Source organism: Callorhinus ursinus, unplaced genomic scaffold (assembly GCF_003265705.2).
Source record: "Callorhinus ursinus isolate GAN/ISIS: 27379988/994484 unplaced genomic scaffold, GSC_fseal_2.0 scaffold10, whole genome shotgun sequence".
Taxonomy (NCBI): Eukaryota; Metazoa; Chordata; class Mammalia; order Carnivora; family Otariidae; genus Callorhinus; species Callorhinus ursinus.
The window spans coordinates 31,464,461-31,470,643 of NW_027397072.1; the positions used below are offsets into that span (position 1 = coordinate 31,464,461).

At 48.5% G+C, this 6,183-nt stretch overlaps 1 long non-coding RNA gene across 1 annotated transcript; it reads right to left on the reverse strand.

The window, feature by feature from the left end:
• Positions 1-786: 786 nt before the first annotated feature.
• LOC141373570 (uncharacterized) lies at positions 787-4,450 on the reverse strand. Its single transcript, XR_012379695.1, has 2 exons — positions 4,270-4,450; positions 787-3,415 (listed from the first exon to the last, which is right to left on the reverse strand). It is a non-coding gene; the product is annotated as an uncharacterized lncRNA (long non-coding RNA).
• Positions 4,451-6,183: the final 1,733 nt, after the last annotated feature.

A 6,183-nucleotide genomic window follows, 5' to 3' on the forward strand; every position in this document is an offset into this window, starting at 1 on the left:
ACTCAAGAAGACTTCTGGCAGTGGCCCCGACAGGAAATCTCACTGTGCTGAAGCAATGAGTCTTTATGAGGTCTGGTTCCTTCCCATCCTTTGAGTGGTCTGCCCATAGGTATGTCACCACCTTGCCTCTGCCAGAAAGAGCGTCTTTCAACCAGGACACTCTGTTTGTCCAAGGCATGCTTCAGAGTAGCAGGACCCAGGCTACACAGGCCCACCCTCCATCCCACCTCTGTCATATTACGGTGCCTCCACGATGGGGGTTGTGGCTGGGGAAACCCAGCATATTGCTGCTTCCCTGAAAGTGTCTGATGTAGAGGAAGACATTCAGAGGGCCATAGAAATCAGACTGTTTCAGAGGTGAGCTAAGGCCTTCCAATGATTGATGCTTAGTTAGCCAATCTTCCATCAACTAATAAGATAACCAGTATCCATAATGATGAACCTAAAGCATTCAAGATCCTCAAGTGCCTTCTGCATTTAAAAAAAAAAGCTAAATTATATGTGGTAAATGTTAATATTTTAATATAAGTAATTTTATTACAATCTTGTAAGCCCATTGGTGTCCAAGCTTTTTTGATTGCATGCTTGATTCAATCAGTTTTTAAAAGTTGGCATCCCCCAACATATTTACATTCATTTATTTATAAATTACAAATATTAAAACTCTATTAAAATGTTCAGGATAAAACATACACACATATAGAACTTTTCAAAGTATAGGATTGCCTCCTTTCTTGATTAAAAAAGAAATTCTTTTAAAAAAGAAATAAAAAGATACTTTCTTAAAATGATAAAATATTTATCTGAGTCTATCATGCTACTAACACAGAATTTAGAAACATTTGTACAGAAGTCAGGGACAACACAAGGATGATATTATCATTACTATTATTTAATATTATTCTGGAGGCACTAGCTCTAATTTTTGAAGATTTTATTTATTGGGGCTCCTGAGTGGCTCAGTCGGTTAAGCAGCTGCCTTTGGCTTGGGTCATGATCCCAGGGTCCTGGGATGGAGCCCCATATTGGGCTCCCTGCTCAGCGGGGGGCCTGCTTCTCCCTCTGTCCCTCTCTCCCCCAGCTTGGTCTTTCTGTCTCTCTCTCTCTCTCTCTCTCTCTCTCTCTCCCCCCCCCCCTCGCTCTCTCTCAAATAAATAAATAAAATCTTTTTTTTAAGATTTTTTTAAATTAATTTATTTAGAGAACATGAGCAGGGGATGGGCAGAGGCAGAGAGACAGAGAATCTCAAGCAGACTCCAGGCTGAGTACAGAGCCCCATGCGGGGCTTGATCTCACCACCCCAAGATCATGACCTAAGCAGAAATCAAGAGTTGGACACTTAGCCAACTGAGCCACCCAGGCACCCTGGTACTAGCTCTAATTTAAAAAGATAAGTAAATTACAGAGTCCATTCGGAAGTAATATTTTAACAGAGTATAATAAATATCTTATTTATGTAGGTAAATCAACCTGTATACACAAAAACCTGAGACAAATAGCTGCAAAACTATTTTCAAACATAAGAGAGTTTACTAAGACAGTGCAGTGTGTAGAGATCAACAGCCATCCCAAATACAAATAGCCAGGTCGAAGATGTAATGGAAGGTGAGACTTTATCTACCACAACCACAAGACTGAGTCAAATCTCTAGGAGTAAACATAAGAACCGTGCCTGATACACAGCAGAAATCCAAGGGCCTCAGGGTGTGAACAAGTAGAAAGACCTACTATATTTTGACTAAGAAGACAGCATCCTGAAGTTCCCAAAGCTTCCTCAGTTAATCTACATATTTAGCGTAATTCCCATTAAAATGCCAACAAGATTTTTTTCGTGTCCTAAGATTCAAATAGAAAAACAACAGCAAGAATAGTTGTGGAGACTCTGAAAAAGTCAAGGAAGGAGGGGCAAGCATACCAACCTGATAAGAAAAAATGTAGTATGAAGCTCTAAGAATTAAAGCAGTATTGTGAGTGAATAGCTGAACCGATCAGTGAAGCAGAATAGAGAGGCTGTAAGAACACCCAGATACACATGCCAGTTTAACAGAGGATCAAGGGGACACGTAAAATAGTTTATGCAGTAAAGGAGCCCTTGGAAGAAAAAGAGGGTGGGAAAGATGGACGAGACTGTAAACTTGTTTCCCAGCAGGAGGCAGCGGCATCCTGAGACCCGTCCCCCGGCAGCACGGTTGTTCACTCTGGGCATTGCCCATGTCATAGGCATCCTCTCGTGCCAAGCGCAAAGGACTCGGTAACTGCTCCCTGAGGTCTGGACGCTCGTTAGCCCTGAATACCACAGCGCGGTATCGTGGACAAGTGGAGAAAGAGCCTCGCTGGGCGCACACCCAGGGGACCCTTGTTGACGGGCCCAGCTTGAGGATTAAAGAAAGAGGTGCCTGTGATGGAGAATTGTGGAGATCTCATCACAGAGAGATTGAGGTGTCAGCCAGGAGCATCCATCACCTGCAGGACGGTCTTACCAGAAGGCTTACTAGGAGCACGGCTCAGTGTGCTCAGCAAGCCAAGTATGTGTTGTTGGGGATACTTCTTCCAGCTGTGCCCAGCTCATAGGCTTCCCCCAAGAAGGGCACGAAATGACAAATGTGAGTACACTTTGCAAACTCTGGTCAGAGGGAAGTGTTCCCTTTGTGCTGAGCCTTCCTTGTAACAAGCACGCCCCTCGCCGTTGTCACCTTTCATGTCCCAAGGAGCCATGGCCTTTGTAGACTCCTCAAGAATCCAGATAGCCTCCCTCCAAAGGAAGGTTGGGAGCCATGGAATAATCAGCACCCTGTCCAAAGGCAGGGCCCTGGGAGGAGCGTTCCCCCCCTGCCCCCCAGGAGCGTCCTGCTTCATTTGCCTTCATCTTGGCAGGTAGCGAGGCATCTTGAGGAACTTGATGAAAGACACAGAGCTCCGGCCCGAGCAGGGGAACAGCGAGACTTTCCTGGACGCGGAGCCAACATCAGAGCTCTCTTCTTCTGTGCTGACATGCGTAACTCTTTAGCCAGTCTGATAACACATACAGAGACAGACTCTCAGGTTCCTGCAGGGAAATATTAGAGCCAGGATGTTCTGGACTGAGCTGGCAGATATGCCAAAATCCACGGTACTGATGGCCACAGCCACCTCGGGGGTCCTGGTGGCTTCATGATCTCTTTCCAGAGAGAGGGTAGGAAAGGGGGTGCAGAGCAAAGAATATGGGGAAATGTGCCGTTTTATCCCTGGAGTTCATTTATTTTCCATAAATTGAGGCTTCCAGAGAAAGGTGGCACGATATAAAAGAGAAACAAGTACTGCATTTCAGAATCGGATTCAGGTCCAAACCCGCTCTTGCTCCATGCGTAAAGTTGCACCAGTGACTTAAGCTCCATGAGCCTTCATTTCCTCATCCCTAAAACGGTGCTAAAAATTCCTAAGAAGCAAGATTTTGGGAGAAAGATTGAGTAAACGCAAATAAAATAATTGGCATAGGGACATGGAGAGGATTTCTCAGCTTCCCTCCTGCAGGGACAGAGCCTCTGCGAGCTGTTCACAGCTTCCCAAGATGTTTCCACGTTGCTTTTTACCCCCATAACCCTGTCGTGTGCCTGACGTTGCCCATACATAAGAATGCGGTAAGTGCTTGTTGTTTAGTGAGTATCTGCAGAGACAGGCCCGGCAAGGAGCTCACAGCCCAGAAGCCCAGGGGAAGGGCCCGGTGGCATCCACGGACTCCATGCAAGTCCTGGGGGAAGACAGCCCGTTGCTGCCAAGACCGTGCTGCGCACACACTCCTCCCTGGGGAATCCATGTCGGTGTCCTTGACTTAACTGGGTCTCAAAATGAGTTCAGAATCCTGGTGAGTCTTTCCTGGACCCACATATTTTGTTCGATCGCCTGTTCAGGTTCCCATTGGCTGCTGAGAGCTTGAAAGTAACTCAAGGCAGGAAACTCACAAATGGCTCAGGGAAGACACTGCCTGAAATGCTTTACCCACTCTGGCTCTTGTCCTTCTCCCCCACAAGGTCATTATGCCCATTTTATTTATTTTGTGATAAAACACAGGCTCCCCAAGGCTAAATAACAGACCTCCCGCGGGCCTGAGCTGGGAGTCACATCCAATGCAGCCAGAAAGAGAGGTGAGGGAATGAGAGTTTCAAGAAAAGATTAAATGCCTTCAGTCCCTTGTCTCATCTGTCTTCTCCCTCATTCCCTTCTTTGTTTCCATTCCCCCCCACCGCCCCACCACCCCCCACCCCCCGCAGTTAGACCACGGAAGGCACTTACTGGTGACGCTGAGCCAGCGGAAATCTCCCGATCCCCGAGGGAGGCCTTCAGGGACTTTCCACGGAGGGCCTCAGCCTGGCCTCGCGGGGAGCCCTGCGCGGAGGCGGCCTGGTCCCCGGGGTGGGCAGGGAGACTGTGGGCAAGGCCGCCGCTAGCTGCCAGTCTCTCGGCACCAGGCACTTTGGCCTTCCTTCCCTTGGGGTGTTTTTGGTTTTTCCCAACAATCACATAAGCCGAGTGTTCTGTGTAACCGGTTCAGTTATCTTGGTACATGCGGGAAGGAGCCAAGGAGAAAACTGATACTCCGTGTTGTGTAAGCTGGTTTCTGGGAAATTCAGCACTGTCTCCTGCGTGGCTCAGGGCTACAGCCCCTTGTCTGCAGCCCCCGCTGCGGGGCCGTCTGTGTCTGGGCCTGTGCATTCGGCGGCGTGGTCGGTGGCTTCCTTCCATCTTCCTGAGCTGTGGTGCAAGCACACACCTTCAGTCTTTGTACTCACAGCTTCTAGAATGAAACCTGCCACACAGCAGGCACCTGGTAAAAGTCTTTTGAAATCAAAAGGGAGCGTGGGTTGATGACACTGGGGGCTTCTTGGAACCCCACAGGGTTGAGACTAATAGGTAGATCCCGGACAAGTAGAGGCAGGGACTTTGGTCTCACCAGACCCGATTCTGAAATCTGTATCTGAGGACCGTGCATCATGTCTCAGCATCACCCATGCCAGCCCTGCCCTGAGAAGTTCTGCCCCTCTCAGCACCAGGAGGGTCAAGGCCGGTGTTTCGGGTTCGGGTATGTCCCCTAGAAGCCAAGCAGGGTTTTTTTGCACCCAACCTTGATTTGAAATGTTTAAATGATGATGAAAATACAGTTGTGATTTTTTTTAAGCAACGGTTAAAAGCCAGATGCTATTCAACATTCCATATATATACATAATTCATATATATATATATATTTTTTTTTTAATGCATATGATCGTCCTAGAAAACTCAGTCTTCATTTTAGGATTGTCCTTTAGGATTTTAGTCATTTGGGCTTGTTCTCATTTTACAAGTGCAAAAACTATTGTCCAGAGAGGCTAACGAACTTGTCTAAGGTCATAAAACTAGTGAGTCACAAAATGTGATTCTAATTCAGAACTGTCTGGTTCCTAAATCCATAGATCGGCCATGGCGTCGATGGCAGGTGACATTCAGTCTGTAAAGTTTTTCCTGAGCATCCCCAGGCACTCCTGTTTTTTCACTTCTTCCTTGGAAGCCGTGACTTCCTTTACTTGAGGGGCACGGCCCCTCCTATGTCACCCCCCTGCCCCTCTGCTAGGTCATTTCTGTGTTGATGGAAACATTCCCCCTCCCTTTCACTCCTCTTGTTACCAGAAGGCCCTGCCTCCACTCACAGAGGAATTAGGTGTGCAGACAGATGAGGGAAGACCCCTCTTCCTCCCTTGCCACAAACGCACCCATTGTCTGAGGCTGGACCGTGTGTTTCCTGAGGGGTCAGGAAGGACAGCAGGGAAGGATGCCGGGCTGGCCCTGCCCTCCCCAGGCCCTAATGGCTCCTGTTTCACCCCCTGGCCCTGGATGCCAAGGATCAGGCCTTGCTGTGAGGATTCAGTGAGACAAGGAATGGGAACATGCCCAGCACCACGTCCGACAAACCCACAGCAAGCCCTTCTCACCCCTTGCCCACTTCCCAGGAGCCCCTCCTCTCCTCAGGCTGTCCCCCGCCCCACCATGCTGCCAGGGGGCTCCCTGCACTTCCAGCACAATCCACAGGTGTGTCTCAGGCAGGTGTAGACCCTTGCCCTCTGGCACCCAGCGGACCAGCAGCAATCAGCATGTTCAAGTTGGGGGAGGGCCACTGTGGGCTTCGAGGACAGAGAAATTCCAGAAGGCAGGTTGTGGAAAGACTGAGGACGT